Genomic DNA, 17,386 nt, shown 5'->3' with positions numbered 1-17,386 from the left:
CGAACCTGAGACGCAGCCTTGACATCACGTGGAAAGACCACGTCACCAGCAACACAGTACTCGAGAGAACAGAGTCCCTTCAATGTTCAATCTCCTGAAACAGATACCCATGCGATGGCTGGGACATGTCACACACACACACATGGAAAATGGCCGTATACCAAAGGACCTCTTGTATGGAGAACTGGCATCAGAAGGAAGGAGACCCACCGGAAGACCTCAGCTGCGTTTCAAAGATGCCTGCAAACGCGACTTCAAGCAGATGAACATCGACATCAACACTTGGGAGGCAGCAGCTGTGGACAGATCTGCCACTAATGCAAAGGTCAGAAGGAATTCGAGGATGACTTGAAGAAGCAGGCGGAGGATAATAGACTTCAGAGGAGGTCTCGACCACTGTCAGACGCACCCGCTTCAGCGCTTTATCTGCGCTCGCTGCAGTCGAGACTGACATTCTCGGGTTGGCCTTCTCAGCCAAATCTAGTTGGATGCAGCAGACGCTGCATCCAACTAGACTACAACAACTAGACACACAGGGCACTACTCCATAACCGGATTGACGGATGCCTACTACTACTACATTTCCAATCAAATCCTGTATTGACTTCATTTACCATATTCCCCAATCATTTTTTGATTGAGTCCATTTATCATTCACATACTTTTCCTATTCCAATACACATTATTCCTAAACAATCTCCAGCTCAGTAGGGATTATTTAGCAGTGATACTAGTCACTCACGGCCTACCTGTTATCAGCTGCAGATTTATTTCAAGAAAACATTCTCCAATGTGTCCACCAACAATTTATAATAGGAAAGAACCTCCACAGGAAGTAAGGTTCTTAACAGTGGGCTCAAAAGATGTCGTTGACATCGTTCCATCACACCTCACCTTCTAAAAGAATTGGTGTCGGGTGCGCTCAGCGTCATTTCATTCAAACAAATACAGGATAAAAATAAACAAATTGATGTGTATTTCTCTAAAGAAATAAAGTGTATTATTTCTGACTAAATTGTTTCTCAGATCACAGCAAACATTTCACAGATCACAATGGTAGTCAGTCATAGTTGGAAACATGAAGTTAAAGGAACAAATCAAATTTGGAAGAGTTATGCAACATCTCGTATGAGACACTTTGCATTTCTTTATAAAAAAATATTTTTTTATCCAAAATTACAGCGTTCACATGCTATAAACATGATGAATGTAGGTACAGAAAACTACATCTTTTTACTGAAGACTGCCCTGGTAAAAATACCATAGTTACGTGAACAATTTTTTTAATTACAGTACTTATTGTAATGATTAAATACAGTTCCTTATTCTTTAACTGTACAAATTATATATACAAACATATAATTTGAAGGTAGTGAGATAACTTTGTCATCAATACCAAAGACATATATGGCATTCATCATCATAGGGTAGTGTTTGGTCTCCACCAGTGCTCATGTTAGCGTGTGAATGGATGATGATGAACTTAACCATGGAAAAGGCGAGGTGTTTGGTTATTATATCGTGGAGTATTGCGAGATGTGTGGTCATCATATTGAGGAGTATGGCGAGGTGTGCGGACATTATATTGATTAGTATTGCGAGGTGTTGACTGGTTTCCAGCATTGCATTGTGGCGTCATCCTTCGTCTATTATGTCTATTAGTCGCACCGTTAACTTCCACCAAAGCATCTGCTGCCATTTTGCAATCCTTTTTTTTTTGCTTGGCTGCTAACTGGGGATCCACAGCGAGATGGCTGAGGTAAGTGTCCAGTTACTTTGGTCATCATATGCTGAGAATATGCTGCCTCATATTGATGTGAGGGAGTTGGGTTTGATGGCACAAGTGTCTGTGATCCATTATAGCGAGGTATGGTGGATGGCCCCGGGGTGGCATACGGTGTCATGAATGGTGTCTGATCTGAAGGTGTGTAAGGAGTATTAGCGTATTTTGAGAAACCATGAGAGAATCCTCCAGAAGTGTTGACACTACAAGGTGTATTAGTGGCTGCCTGGGAGAGGTTATGCAGCATTTGTGGATTTAGGTTCTGAGCCACTTTCTGAATTGTGAAGGCATCAACACCCATAAGATATGGTGTTGAGTTGCCCATGTATGACGTGCCTGTGGACATCATTCTTGGTGTTGCACCTGATAATGTTCTATGGAAATTCTGCTTAAACCAATTAAGTAGTCCGGCAAGATTTAGGAATTGCATTTTCTGCCTAAACTTGAAACCTTCAGGATTGACAGTTACAAATTCATGGATCACTTTCGCTCTTGGTAAATATGACATGAGAAACTTTCCTGGCAAATCCTTCCTAGGCGAAAAGATATACGGGATCGACTTCGGATTTTTCCTTTTCTCCTCTTTCAGTAACTCTGCTGCTTTCACCTTATTGCCCATGATAGACTCCTTGTAATATTTGTGTTAATGTATTTGTCTTACGTTACTGGCCATAGGTAAAATGTGTCTGGTAATAATTTCATCCAAATCATCAAATTCTTCATTTCCAATCCATAGTTTCTGACCAAGAGAGAAGTCATATTGCTTAGCTTGTTCCAGCACATCGATATGCTGACAGATTCCTGTTGTAACTTTCCAGGTAGCAGTGAGATGATTAATGCCTTTACTTGATGGTCGTATGATCACCTCTCCTTGCTCCAATTGCTGCATAACCTTTTCAGCTTCATTATAGTCAATGTTTCTGAAGGAGGGATGAACAATCACTCGCTTTTGATACCGACTTGCTTTTTGGTCCATCTTTTTCCTATCCATAATTGAATCTTTTTCTTCAGCCTCATGGTCATAATAAGTGTCTTTTGGAGCCTTCCACTTGTTATTTCGGTCCTGAAGGTCTGATGATCGCGACGTGAGATCAACTGAAAATTTATCAGGATAAATTTTCATGATACGACAAAGAACTAAACAATCTCGTCTCACTCTTTCTGTTGGATTTATCACCGTTTTATCCGACAAGTTTTTTATACTGATGAAACCTGATATTCCGTTATCTAATCGAACTTTAATTCCTATGACTGGACCTGGGCAATCACCGGCATCAAAGTGATTCCACACTTCACTTAGTTCAGGAAAATATTTTTTTAGACAGAAGGGACACTGCCAAAGACCTGTACCTTCAGTTCTGACAGGATAGGCATTATCCACTTGATCTCGACGGAGTTTGCGATGAATAAAATTTGTGACGGTAGCCTGAACAAGCTTACCCACATAAAAAGTCTCCGGCGACTCCTTAGTCAAGATACTGAAAACTTCTTCTGGCGTCGGAGACCTGTAGGTTGACCTAAAATCTCTGTATCTATGTTTCAGCTCACGTTTAATGTCATACAATGTTGTGTTCTTCTTGCCAAAGCCCTGGTTCTGTAGTTCATTAGCAAAAGCTTTAAGATCAAGCTCACTAAGTTTCTCTGGAGTTTCTAAGATTTCCTTCAAGGCTTCTGCAGGTTCTCCATTTTCATCTTCATAATCTAGTGCATCAAAAACCATTTTTCGAGCCCAGTCATAAGCTTCTGGATGAATTCTGGTAGAATCTAGAACGTCTATATAATTATCACTGTCACCCAAAGCATTGGTGTCTATTTAAATAAATCCTGCACAGTTAATGAATATCTTTGGACCCATGTGGAAGTTCACAACTAACTGGTTCCTGTTTTCTAGACGATGATTCTTCTGCTTCATATTCCTAATAAGAAGGTTGGCCTTTCGTGGTCCTAAACCACAAACAAACTGGACCAAGTTCTGTGTATATGGATGTGCTACGGCACGATTTAGGGCGACCCCAACTTTATTAGTGCAGTTGACGAATTCAGTGTACAGAGCATCGAGTAGTTCCTTAGAGTTTAATTGGTCCTGTAGACTGTGGAACTTAATGTTAAGTAATTCTTCATCAGCATTACATAGCTGCGAGAATTCAATCAATGGATCCTGAACACGTCGACCAACTGATATAGCCTGCCGTAATAGTGGAGGGTAATCAAGGAAATCTGCTTCTCCTTTCTTGGACATTGCATATATGTGAGCTAGGTCATTGTCAATGATTTCTGTATTTATTTTAGGAAACCTTTCTTGTTTTTCTAGATCTTTGAGAATTTGAATCAGGTCTTCCTTAACCATGAGAGCTTCTCGAGACTGTCCACATATGGAAATAACATGTGGTTTACAGCGAGTAATAAAATCCTTCATGCGCCTAATATCACTTTTTTTAGCCAAAGCGTCTCTTTCATTGTAAGCATTGCGCCGTTTGAGTAAATGTGGGAGACGAATATATTCACAACAATCACCGTCAATGTCAATGCAACAACCAAATGCTGCCTGGGAAAGGTCTGGAACAAATGCAATAGAAAATACTCTGAAGCCTTTTTCAGTATCCCAGTCTTCGTCTTCACCAGAAAAGTCTCCGGGGTTATAGGGTGCAATTTTTATCCAGTTATTGAGTTTACTGCAACACTTTTCCATCACGTGATCATTCGATTCCTGGAGCAAACGTTGAGACAATTCCCTTTTAAGATCTTCAATAATCCGTTTGTAGGCAAATTCAATTGCCCGGCCTCTCAGATCATTCCAGTCTTGGACAACCTGGGAAAACTCATCTCGGCAGTACAACTGCTTCATTTCATCCAGGTAAGTCTTAGTTGTACTTCCTTCAATGGTATCGGAAAAGCTAACGGTCAACAGTTTGTCTTCAACACCACATTTGAGACGAAGGAACTGGTCACCCTATAGATCTATGACTGGTTTGTCCTTTAAATATTTAAGTTCATAAAGTGAATGATGTTCATCAATGATGTTCACAGCCTGAGGAGTGGGCCTGCTACTGATTCTGGCACGTTTAAAGTATACTTCTCTAACTGTGCGTCTTATTAAGGGTTCACAAGACAGCTGCCAACCAACCATCCTAACAGCTACTTCAAGAACTCGCTCTGGGGTGCTGCATATTCTGAAAATACAAAGTTTTCATCATATTTCATGAGGAATATTTAATAAAAAATACTTTTAGTGTAATGAAGTGATAACTATTATAATATCTACAAAATATTTATTTTACCATATTGCTGAGATTTAAGGACATTTTCAGGAGTTCTGTCCTCTTTTTATTACCCACATTCTTTAATTCAAATATATGGAAAACGTTGAACAAAAGGTGCAAAATTTAGGCAAAACCCCTTCATCTCTAGCCATTTGTACATTCGTAGCGCAAAGGAATGCTAAAATTCTATCCATTTGTCTTAACTATATCCTTGATTTATTTTACACTTTCAGTAGGATGATGGGGTTAAATTTGTGAATTGAGAGTCCTTTTTTAATGATGGATTAAAGCAGGAGTGAGTTTTTAGTCGTGTTTTGCAACGTTATTAGTGCCAGAATTGAGAGGGTTCAGATTTTTATATCACGTGTTTATTTTTCGTGATTAGCTGTACGTGATTTTGTGATTAGAACCATTAGCTGTATATTTACAGATAAATCATTCAACTATCTCATTACTTACTTGGAAATGAGCTGCTTAGCTTCCCTCGTGGGGTCCTCTGGCCACTGTTGAACATCAAACCTCTGATAGTTATCACGTAGGTTCTCACCAAACTGCTCAGCAGTCAGGCCAAATTTATTTGTAAGTGACTCTGAAAGTTTGAGTTTGGAATCAATAACAAAAAATAATTAAAATTTTAAACAAGTTAATGGTTAAAAATGTGTTATGAATATTGCATTTCACTAGTTACTTTGTTATGTAATATTGTTTATGCTAACAATTAGATAAACAATAATACAAACCAAATCTAAATTCAAATCACGGAATTTATGCTCTTCGTGGTTCGTTAAAGTGCACAAAAATGAAGATATATGAGTGTGCATATAGTGTCGTATCAGTAAAAGCAGAATGATTATTTGATCATACAGTTAAGAATATAATTTTTCATAAGAATATGATATTTAACTAATTAGTGACACTAATCTATCTATACGCGTTCTATGACAAATAATAATATCGAGCCCAATGCAACACCGCACGTGGAAAAAAAATGGTAAGAACTACGACAAAAATTATATTGTATGCGTGCTATAAGAATTACGTTCAAAATATGCGTGGCAAGTCTGATGACCATTATCAATTCGATTGTCGCAATCATTAATGTGTCTATAATAATAATAATCGATAATTAATATAGTCGATAATGGTGGTCGAAACGTCGTCGTCTCCTCATCTTCTGGTGTGTGGTTTAATCTTCATAATATTCATGTCTAGCATGCAAATTATTTTTAAGTATAGTGATATTCTGCACATTTTATAATATACATTTATCAAATTTTCGTGTTAATCACGTGTTAATTTTCGTTATTTACACACTTGTAATAAACAAGAATTACAACAAGATTGTAATAAAAGTTTTTTATTCATATTTTAACATTAGAAAGAAAAAAATAATACTTCTAACAATGCCTCAAAGCAATATCAATGCCCCAATCTCAATCATCTCTTTTATATTACCTCTTACTCATAATTTTTCTATATCATTTCTATATCTCTATATCTTTTCTAGATATAAGATCTCTCTTATATCTCTCTTCATAAGAGAGGTTTCCTAATACCTGGCATCAATCATCCTTCTCTGTATGGATTCAAGAGAAAATATTTCAATTCTATAATATGGAGCCCAAACTTGAACTAAGTAACCTAAATGGGGGCATTGAAGCAATCATGCAAAAAGATACTCACCAATACCAGCCTTCCGCAGAAGTTCATACTCGTGTTTTCGAACAACTCTTCTCAAAGACTCAGAGTCTTCCTCAGATTCGTGATTTTCTTCCTTCATTTGTTCTTCTATTTCTGTCTCCACCTCTTTTTCTGCATCCTCATTAGCTCTCAATGAACCTTTCTTGTTTTTATTATTACCACTCTTCTCATATTCATCTGCATCCTCTGTATCCTCATATTCGTCTACTTTCCTCTGAATCTTCCCATCCTCAATACCAGCACCATTTTGGTCCCGTTCACCATGATCATGCTTCTTAAAACCCCTAGTGACTCTTGGTGCGGTTCTCTGCTTCCTGTGCTTGGTTTTCATGTGGTCACGCATTGATAGCTGATCTTTGCCATAGTGAAGCAGGAAAAATTTGTAATAATCATTGAACTGTTCTGAAGTTTCAATCTCCTCAATTCTGGAAAATAAAACAAAATGTTTATCATCATTGCTTGATTGAGCAATAATATTTTTAAAAATTTAAATGCCATTTAACACCAGAATAATAGAAGTTATTTAGTTCCAGCGCCTATATTATTTATATATGCTCGTGAAAACTACATGCCTGGGGACCATTCAGGCTTGTTCGTACTTATATATGTTCGCACAAACATCCACGCGATAGTGCTATATAGTAACTGCTAGGATCATGTTAGGCTACAGTTAGTTGGCGCAAGTGACGAGTCCGAATATTGTGTAACTCTGAATAGAAACTGGGGTCATACTCCACCAGTACATGAATCCCCAGACTCATGTCATCCCCAGAGTTGAATAAATGCTTTACATAATGGCAAGTGTTTTACATAATGTAATATATCATCTCACCTTACAATGTCCTCCTCCTGAAGAATGCGCATATTTTCTAGATGTGAACCATCTGGGTCCTTCGTGATGTGATCACCTTGGTATTCTCTCATTGACTGGAAGAGTGACCGCAAGTTCTCCTTGCGATACTTCAGTTGACACCACTGTGAAAAAATTTACAAGTTAAGTATTTAAGGGTTAGTGTATTATTGATTTGTGCATCTTTAATAATTACAATACTTATTCTTCATTTATAATTCACGATATAAAATTTTAGATAATTCGTGTCAATCTGTAATTTATAATGGATACAAGTTCAGCATCTAGGTTGTCTGTCGAACCCTTGATGCTGGCTCTTTGCATTTTAAAGCTGCGACGTGCTTTATCACTGATATCAGACTATATGGTTGTAGTTCAAACCTGTGCTGCATCATGATTAGGCACTTTTTCAATATATCATATACAGAATCTTTTAGCATATATTAAAAATAGTTCATTCCACAAATTTAAATTTTCTTAGAGAATAAAAGATTATTAAACGTCAAATTTCGAACGCTTTATCTGATATAACTAAGTTGATATTTTTCATAAATGGTTTATCTGATATAATTAAGTTGATATTTAGTATCAATACCTTTTCATCCCAACGATAGATTTTCCATAAATCACGAATGTTTAATTCAGGGCAGACCTCTTCCTTCCTATAAAAGGCTATAAATGGAATTTCGAAGGTTTGGTTCCTCATCACGTCCAGGGCGTTGTATATTTTCTGGATCGTATTAGTATCCTTGTGCGAGCCATGCCTTGCCTTTTCACGCCCCTCCTGTACAAAATAATGGTATTGTTGTATAATTTATTGCCGACGACTTTGTGGTAATCATCAATGGCAAAGACGCCATGAACCATACACAAAAATGCCTAGAGATTCCAATGCCTCTTCGTTCCAGGCATTGTTATCCATCAGAGATAATATACAACTTATCACTGAAATCCTACATAAAGGAAAAGAAGCACACAATCTAGGACTGTCAATCAGTCACATTGGAATAGATGGTAATGAAAGGCAGACTAACTAGCAGAAACTGCCACTGCTCTACGTGCTGTACAGGTTCAAATACCTCCAAGTTTTTCACAGATTAAGGATCAAATCAAGAAGAAATACTCCCAACTATCAAAAGTCGCCACAGAGCGACTTTTACACAGAGCCAAAGTACCGAAAGGAAGACCCACTGCAATGCGGTACGGACTGCCACTGGGTACCAAAAAGATATCCAGAGACATTGCAGAGACATTGAAATACATGTATATTCTTATTATTTATACTTTTCAACAAAAGCAAATTAACTACCTGATTGGATATAAATGGCCTGAAGAATGCATGGTGATAGATCCACTTGGCTTCTTGAGTCAGCTCTTTATCTGCTGAGCGATCGTCACCATCTCCACGGGTGCGAGTCACAGGTATCCGCCTCAGCTGGAATCTCTCGGGAATATCCAGCTTCCGGATTTGATGATCTTGGTCAGTCAAATGGCCTCGCTCTAATTCACTAGGTTCAAATACCTGAAAGAATAGCATTTATATTTGTATGCGTAATTAATGTTGCCACACACTCATTAACTTGATCTTTATCACCACCTCCAACATTTTGTCTCCTACTTTCATGATGTAGGTCGGGTTGAGATTAAATGCCTCAAGCCAGGTACGACAACCGCCTATGTTATTCAGCAGTACTTTTCCCTAGTGCATGATCTAAAACCAATTTATATCCAGGTCCCCAAATTACTACTGAGACAGGTTAAATATTAGTTGCTGCCTCCCTGCCCGAAAATCTTCTTGCAGAAGGTAAGTATTCTCATTATACCAAACAAGTAGAATATAGGACTGTATAAAAAGTTTTGAAGATGAGAATGATTTACAGGTCACCATATCTTTCACATCAAGCAAGTCTTTCGCCTCAACCCTTTCAAAAGGTGAGCAAGTACACTCACCTTTTACAGTGAGTGTACTGCATCTTGTAGCTTAACGTAAACAAGATTAAAACATTTTGGCCTTCAATAAACTGCATCTTTTTTCCCGACCACGAAATTCTTGCTCCATCACAATCACATGTAGTATGTAATATCTTGACCTTCTTGCCCTCAAATTAGCCAAAATAATCTTCGCTCTAATTTTATGTACAATGAACTGACCCACATCGACGCACTCTTCCTTCACTCTTAATTCATATCTTTTATTCATAACTTTCCACATTGTCTTTATTAACATATTCTACACAAACAACAGCCTCTCTCTGGCCGTTGTGAAAATATAAATGCCTTCCTTAATGATAATTACACAATGAGTGTAAAATCTTGTGGCTTGCAGTTGCTCCTCATAACATACCTCAAAGATAGTCTTCTTGACTTGATTCCCGCGATCCTTGCGACCTCGGGGATGCTCTCGTCCCTCATCGCCTTTTTCATCGTTCTTATGGTCATCATCATCATTTTCACCCTCCTCCCATTCTTTTTTGAATACAAAAAAACATGAATATTACAACATAAGAAAATAGAGGGTAAATATTTAAGATCCTGCATGCAAGTATCGAATTTGTTATTAAATTAAAGAAAACTTTTTAAACTTCTAGTCAATATTATGAATATTTTTGTTGGGGAGCAAAATCTCCCATTGAGTGAATATGCAAGGCACAACGACGCTGATGGTTGAAATGTAGGTTTGATTGTCCACATCAAAGTTTTTCAAAATGTTTTTCCAACTTAGAGAGAGTGAGTGAGAGAGAGAGAGAGAGAGTGAGAGAGAGAGAGAGAGAGAGAGAGAGAGAGAGAGAGAGAGAGAGAGAGAGAGAGAGAGAGAGAGAGAGAGAGAGAGAGAGAGAGAGAGAAAACTGCAATAATAAAATACACAAAATATAATGTCAAAATAAAAGTACTCAGATTGTACATCTGAGAAGTGAGAATAGTGTGACATACCTAGTCTGCCACATTATAATTTAATTTACATTTAAATTTGACAAAACACATACCTTCATGTTGTTCAAAGTCCTCAAAATGATAATCACCGCCAAATATTTCACGGGCAACCTCCATTCCACCAGGTTCAAGCATAGCCATCCTCTCCTGTTTGACATTGGGTGTCTTGTCATCAACAATGAAATTCTCTTCATCAGACTCTTCCTCCTCTGACGCGTACATTTCAGGGTGGTGTGGAGGGTGGAGAGCGGAGGCCCCATCCTCCTCCTCATCCTGTGGTACCAGATATTAAAGTTATGAATGACAGTCGAAGGAAACAGAATCAAACAACTAATAATATTTAAGCAATAAATAGTGTCAATAGTATCTCTCATTAAAGTGTCAATTATGCAGGTAAGAGGGATAGACTAAAAGGCACACTCGAACTATTTTACTGTATTCAAAATTTCTAACCCACTAGAGCAGAACAAAGAAGAATGACCGAGAGATAGCATCACACACAGTGTCTCATAATAAACATCACACACTACAAACGACATGGAAGAGCTAAGGGAGACATGATCATTACATACAAAATTCTCAGGAGAACCGACAGGGTAGACCAGGTGGATTATTTAACATGTGATGAATACGCATAAGAGGATACAGGGGGACGCTGCGTATCCAAATAAGCCACAAAAACATTAGAAAAAACTCTTACAGTGTCAGAGTAGTTGGTAAATGAAAATAATGTGGTGGAGGCTAACTCCACAGTTTTAAATGCAGTTATGATAGAGCTCGAGGATCTAAGGAAGCAGTGCTCGAGAAGCACTGGGATTAATAGTTGAGGGGTGGGACCAAAGAGCCGAAGCTTAATCCCCTCCAACACAACTAGGGTAAGGTGAGTACACAGGGTACCTCATAATAAACATCGTCAGAAAACAAACAATTTATAAACACTGCTTATGCATATAAAGTGGCATTGAATACAACATAAACTCCAGAGATTTACTTACGTCTGAACCCTCGAAGATCTCTCTTCGAATCTGACCCTGCAAATCTTCCTCTTCTACGTCCGATTCCTTATCCACAATCCTCTTCAAACTCTTATACTTTCTCTGTGAAACAAAAATTCAAGACATATATACATTAATTCATAAACAAAAAATTGTCATGAAGACAATCTATAGTACTATGCTAGTATTATAGTTCTTATTTAGTATGTTAGTATCTTAGTATATTTAGTATCTTATTTAGAGATTTAGTATGTTACACACTCACGAAACCATTCAAATGATTCAAGGGTTTGGTTATTCCTTAGATAACCTTATGAGACTTACTTAGGTTATCATTGTAGCACAACCTCCAAGTCAGTGAGGCAGCCAATATTATGGAGCAGCCAAATGTTTAAAAGTACAACTTTTTTTTTTATATATTGGTCAACCCCTTTTTAAAATATACATTTTTTTAAATTTATTTAAATCTAGTAAAATCTTGAATTTACAAGACAGCAGAATTGGTTTTTGCTATAATTGGAATCAGCATATATTTCTAGGAAAATTTAATCAAAATTTTGACTAAAATTTTACCATAAAAATTATATAATTGTCCAAAACTTATTTTTAAAACATTCACTCTAAAAAATACTGTATACTGTGTATTATATAAATACACTTTTATATAATTGAAATATAAATATATTAAATATATTAGATATATATCAGAAATTAATCTTAAATTATATTTCTCTACTTATATATATGCCAGCAGAAGCAATAATGGTTTCCCAATTTTGTTTCTAATTCATCTAAACGGTGTGAAATTCAAGTTCTTTTCATTCTTTAAAACACAAAAATGCAAATTATCTTTTTCTATCCTGTACAGAAACTTGTATAAATATAAACAAAATATATATTACAATAATTATTGGAGAAAACTAACCTTTCTGTCAAGTTTCATACCAGTGTTCTCCTCAATAAGATCAATATCATCATCATCGAGGTAGTTTGTTTTATCTTCATCGTCCTTCCGCCGTTTTCGTTTGCCATACTTTTCACTGTCTGACCCCGAACCTCCTTCATCATCCTCTTCATTGTCGTCGTTAATGAAGTCTTTATTTTCTTCACGAATTTTCTCTTCATCTATCAATAAATAACCAGAGATGAATGCGATGAAAGTTCTTTATTCTTATTGTATTGTTCTTATTAGTTTTAGTTAGTTTAGTTCATTTATTATGAACGCCATAATGTATTTTACAGAGACACATAATGGGCTTAAGGAATTAACCCCACAGTTCATTTAGCTAAGCAAGTTAAAATATTGATGAGATAGTTCAAAAATTCAACAGGCTCCAGTACGACCACCTTTGCAGTTTTTAAATTAAGCAACTGACATTTCTGACAACTGACAACTCCCTTCATTTCTTAAAGTTTTGAAGGTCTGGCATATTTCAAAAGGCTTTATGGTATAATAACTTGGAAGCACAGAAGCAAGGCTTTAGGATATAATAACTTGGAAGCACAGAAGCAAGGCTTTATGATATATTAACTTGGAAGCACAGAAGCAAGGCTTTAGGATATAATAACTTGGAAGCACAGAAGCATGGCTTTATGATATATTAACTTGGAAGCACAGAAGCAAGGCCATATGGTATAAAAACTAAGCACTGGGAAGTTTCTGAGCCCACTAACAGTACTGTGATTGATGTCAAGTCACCTAGTTTCATTTTCAACACTTAATAACAACTAAGGTATAAAACGTAGTATTTTTAATAAATATTTTATATCTGTATTTACTTTACTGACAGGTTGACTAGTTTAGCAGTTACCAGGGAGGTTGTAATTAAACAAATAGTAAAACTCAAACCAAACAAATCCCCAGGGCCGGATGAAGTGTTTGCCAGGGTGCTTAAAGAATGCAAAGAGGAGCTTTGCGACCCACTGTCTACCATATTTAATAAATCAATAGAGTCAGGCAGAGTGCCAGAGTTATGGAAAGTTGGTAATGTGATACCAGTTTTTAAGAAAGGAGATAGATCACTTGCGTCAAACTATTGACCAATTTGCCTAACGTCTATTGTGGGAAAGTTACTCGAATCGATAATTGCAAATAAAATTCGTCTTCATCTTGAAAAACATAAATTAATAATTGAGTCGCAAATGTTTTTATAAATGGCCGTTCATGTTTAACAAATTTGTTATCTTTTTATTCTAGCATAGTTGAGGCAGTTGATAGTGGTAAGGACTGTGATGTTGTGTACCTTGACTTTAGCAAAGCTTTTGATACAGTGCCACATGAAAGACTGATTAAAAAGATAGAGGCGCATGGTATTGGGGGTGCTATATCAAGTTGGATTAGGGCATGGCTATACCAAAGGAAACAGAGTTAGTATAAATGTGGGTTAAGTCAGAGTGGGATAATGTTGTTAGTGGAGTGCCTCAAGGCTCTGTCCTGGGACCTCTGATGTTTATAATATATATAAATGATTTAGATTAAGGTTTGAGTAGCAACATTTGCAAATTTGCCGATGATACAAAAATCGGTAGGGTAGGTAGGGAAATTAATACGGAAGAAGACTCACTATCACTTCAAGTTGATCTAAATAGGGTTTTGAAATGGTCAAAGGATTGTCAGATGCAGTTTAATGCTGATAAATATAAAGTTCTGAGTCTAGGTAATGATGGTAGAGTTACAAGATACGAGCTTGATGGTGTTGAGATTGCGAAAGGGATCTGGGAGTTATGATTAGTAAGAATTTAAAACAAAAGTATAAATGCATGAATGTTCGTAATAAGGCAAATAGGACATTGGGATTTATTAATCGAATCTTTAGTAACAAGACACCTGGTATGGTTCTTCAGCAATATCTTGCTCTGGTTAGGCCCCACTTAGATTATGCAATTTAGTTTTGGTTGCCGTATTATAGAATGGATATAAATTCACTTGAACGTGCCCAGCGTAGGATGAATAAGTTAATTCCCCAAATTAGAAATCTTTCATATGAAGAAAGATTAACAAAGCTTAAATTGCATTCACTGGAAAGGCGAAGAGTTAGGGGGGTGACATGATAGAGGTTTACAAGTGGATGAATGGACACAACAAATTAGATATTAATAGGGTATTAAAAGTAGCAACACAAGACAGAACACAAAACATTGGGTATATATTGGATAAATTTAGATTTAGAAAAGACTTGGGTAAATACTGGTTCGGTAACAGGGTTGTTGATTTGTGCAACCAATTACCGCGTAATGTGGTGGAGGTGGGGTCTCTCGATTGTTTCATGAGTGTATATGAGTGGGCTTGCGTGGTTATAGATAGGAGCTGCCTCGTATGGGCCAATAGGCCTTCTGCAGTTGCCTTTGTTCTTAACTAGGTGGGGTCCCTCGATTGTTTCAAGCGCGGGTTGGACATATATATGAGTGGGATTGGGTGGTTATAGATAGGAGCTGCCTCGTATGGGGCAATAGGCCTTCTGCAGTTGCCTTTGTTCTTAACTACGTCTCGTTAAAAATGACAAATATATCAGAACATTAACAATAGCAATGAAGTGTATCCATACATTTATATCAAATTATTTAAGATTGCTGAAATAGAGGGAGTTCAGAGAACATATACGGCATAAATCAACGCGATAAAGCACCTAAATTATTGGGATACGTCCTAATAATTCATTGACAAAGTGATCTTAATGCTCTCCAAATGTACTCGATAGAAAGAGAAAGGAGAGATATCAAATGATATACACGGGGAAAATACTGAGGGCCCAGGCCCCAAATCTACACAGTAAATGACAACATACTGGAGTAATCGACATGGAAGAAAATGCAGAATACAACCAATGAGGAACAGGGGGGCCATAAGCATAACCCGAAACCACTGAATAAACATGAGAGGTCCGCGGTTGTTCAACAACCTCACAGCCATAATATTGACGGATATTTTTTAAAGATAAAACTAGATAGTTTTCTTCAAGAAGTGTTGGACTATGGTGGATATGTGGTACGCTCCAAGCAACAGACCGTTGGACCAAGCTCTCAAAATTCAATCATGGCCTCGGGCCGGGTTTGAGGAGTAGAAATTCTGAAACCTCATCAGGTATGGATGAAACAAATTCATTGTATATATACAAAGTCTTGGAATCAATGAGAACGTTCACATTCACATTCAGCACCGCTCCTGTGCCAGGAAAGTCCACTACGGGCTCACCATAGCCCGTGCTACTTAGAACTTGTTTCGAGTAGCTGAATCTATAACAACAACAACAACAACAGCATTGAGAACTTTTGCATCACTTACCATCGTCATCATCCTCTTCAGAAGAGTCATCTATAACTGTTTTTAATTTTTTCAATTTTTTTCTTTTATTTTCTTCATATTCTTCTTGCTCTTCTTCACTTTCCTCTGCTTCTGAGTAAATGAACTGGGACATGATTGGTGGTCTCTCTCTCTAAAGTCCTGAAGATACAAGAATATTAAATTAATAGCTTTAATTTTGTTCTTATCAAATCTAACATACTGATATGGAATTATTTTTTTTAGATAACTGATCCTCATCTATATAAATAAAAATGGAAATGTTCGTTTGTTCAAAATCGCTAATCTCCGAAAGTTCCATTCGCCTCCGAGCGGATTTTTATATACATATTATATAGATGTCACGTCTGTGGCGGGGAAAAAAAATGTTTTTTTTCTTAAAAACTGTGTTTTTCATGTAAGAGAAATCTTCGTAACCTTTTTACCGATTGCTTTGAAATTTTGACACAACGTTGCATTTAAACAACTAGTGTTTTTAAACACTTGTTTTAAAAACAAGCTAGTGTTTTTATATACCTACTATATACATGCCTTATCTGTGACAGGAAAAAACATGTTTTTTTTAAACAACGCTATCTGTAATATGTAGGAGCAACACATGCTATAATCTCCAAATGTTCTTCACCGATTGCTTTGAAATTTTGACACAACATTCCATTCGAATACATGCATGTTTTTATATACCTACTGTTTAGATGCCACACCTGTGACCAGTAAAAACATGCTCTTTTTGAAAAACAGCGCCATCTGTTGCACGTAAGAGCAACACGCGCTATACAAAATATGTTACGATTCCATTTCAAAGTTTCCGATTGCATTAATAAATTGAATTTTCATAGATTTTTATATATTTTCATTTTGATTTAATTATTTTGTGTGACATTGTGTTGGAATTGAGCTGTGTTGTTTACCATACCGTTCATTTCATGGGTATAGTTTATCTGTTTCTTTTTTCATTGTTTTTCATTTCGTTTTTTTAAGTTCTTCTCATTTTTCAGTGCAATTGGTGATGAAATTGAGCTGTGATGATCTGCGTTTTAATTGAAATATTTGTTAGTATTTTGTTTTTTTGTTTTGAAAACAAGAAAATTGCAAGTTTATTTCAGTTGCAAATGTGCAACACACACAGCTATGAATCCACTGGCTACAACGTTAACTGCTTTCTTCACGTTATGTACAAATGATGCGTTTGCGAAACTGCTGAATTCGGAAGTGGCTACGTATTACAAATGGAATGCCAGTAGAAAATCATTTGAACGACACAAACGAGGAGAGCAAGTCGACGGACAACTTGGCATATTCAAATAAACTACGATAGGCAGACTGTACACTGTGCATCCCAATCAAGATTAATACTTCTTTCTTCGCAGGTGTTGGTAAATGTGCCAGGTCCAACGTAGTTCCAGCCATTGAGATTTGTAAACGGCGTAACACATGCCACTTCCCGTAGTGCATGTCAAGCTCTGAATTTATTGGATAACGACCGACACTGGGATGTATGCATTAACATACAAATCAAATTCGTGTATTGTTTGCAATCATAATGACCACCTGCTCTCCATCATC

At 36.8% G+C, this 17,386-nt stretch overlaps 1 pseudogene; it reads right to left on the bottom strand.

The window, feature by feature from the left end:
• Positions 1-1,483: 1,483 nt before the first annotated feature.
• LOC123763815 (transcription elongation factor SPT6-like) lies at positions 1,484-15,935 on the bottom strand (annotated as a pseudogene).
• Positions 15,936-17,386: the final 1,451 nt, after the last annotated feature.

This window comes from Procambarus clarkii, chromosome 52 (genome assembly GCF_040958095.1).
Source record: "Procambarus clarkii isolate CNS0578487 chromosome 52, FALCON_Pclarkii_2.0, whole genome shotgun sequence".
Classification (NCBI taxonomy): Eukaryota; Metazoa; Arthropoda; class Malacostraca; order Decapoda; family Cambaridae; genus Procambarus; species Procambarus clarkii.
The sequence above is the reverse complement of the archived record's forward strand: the minus strand, read 5'-3'. Positions and strand labels throughout refer to the sequence as shown.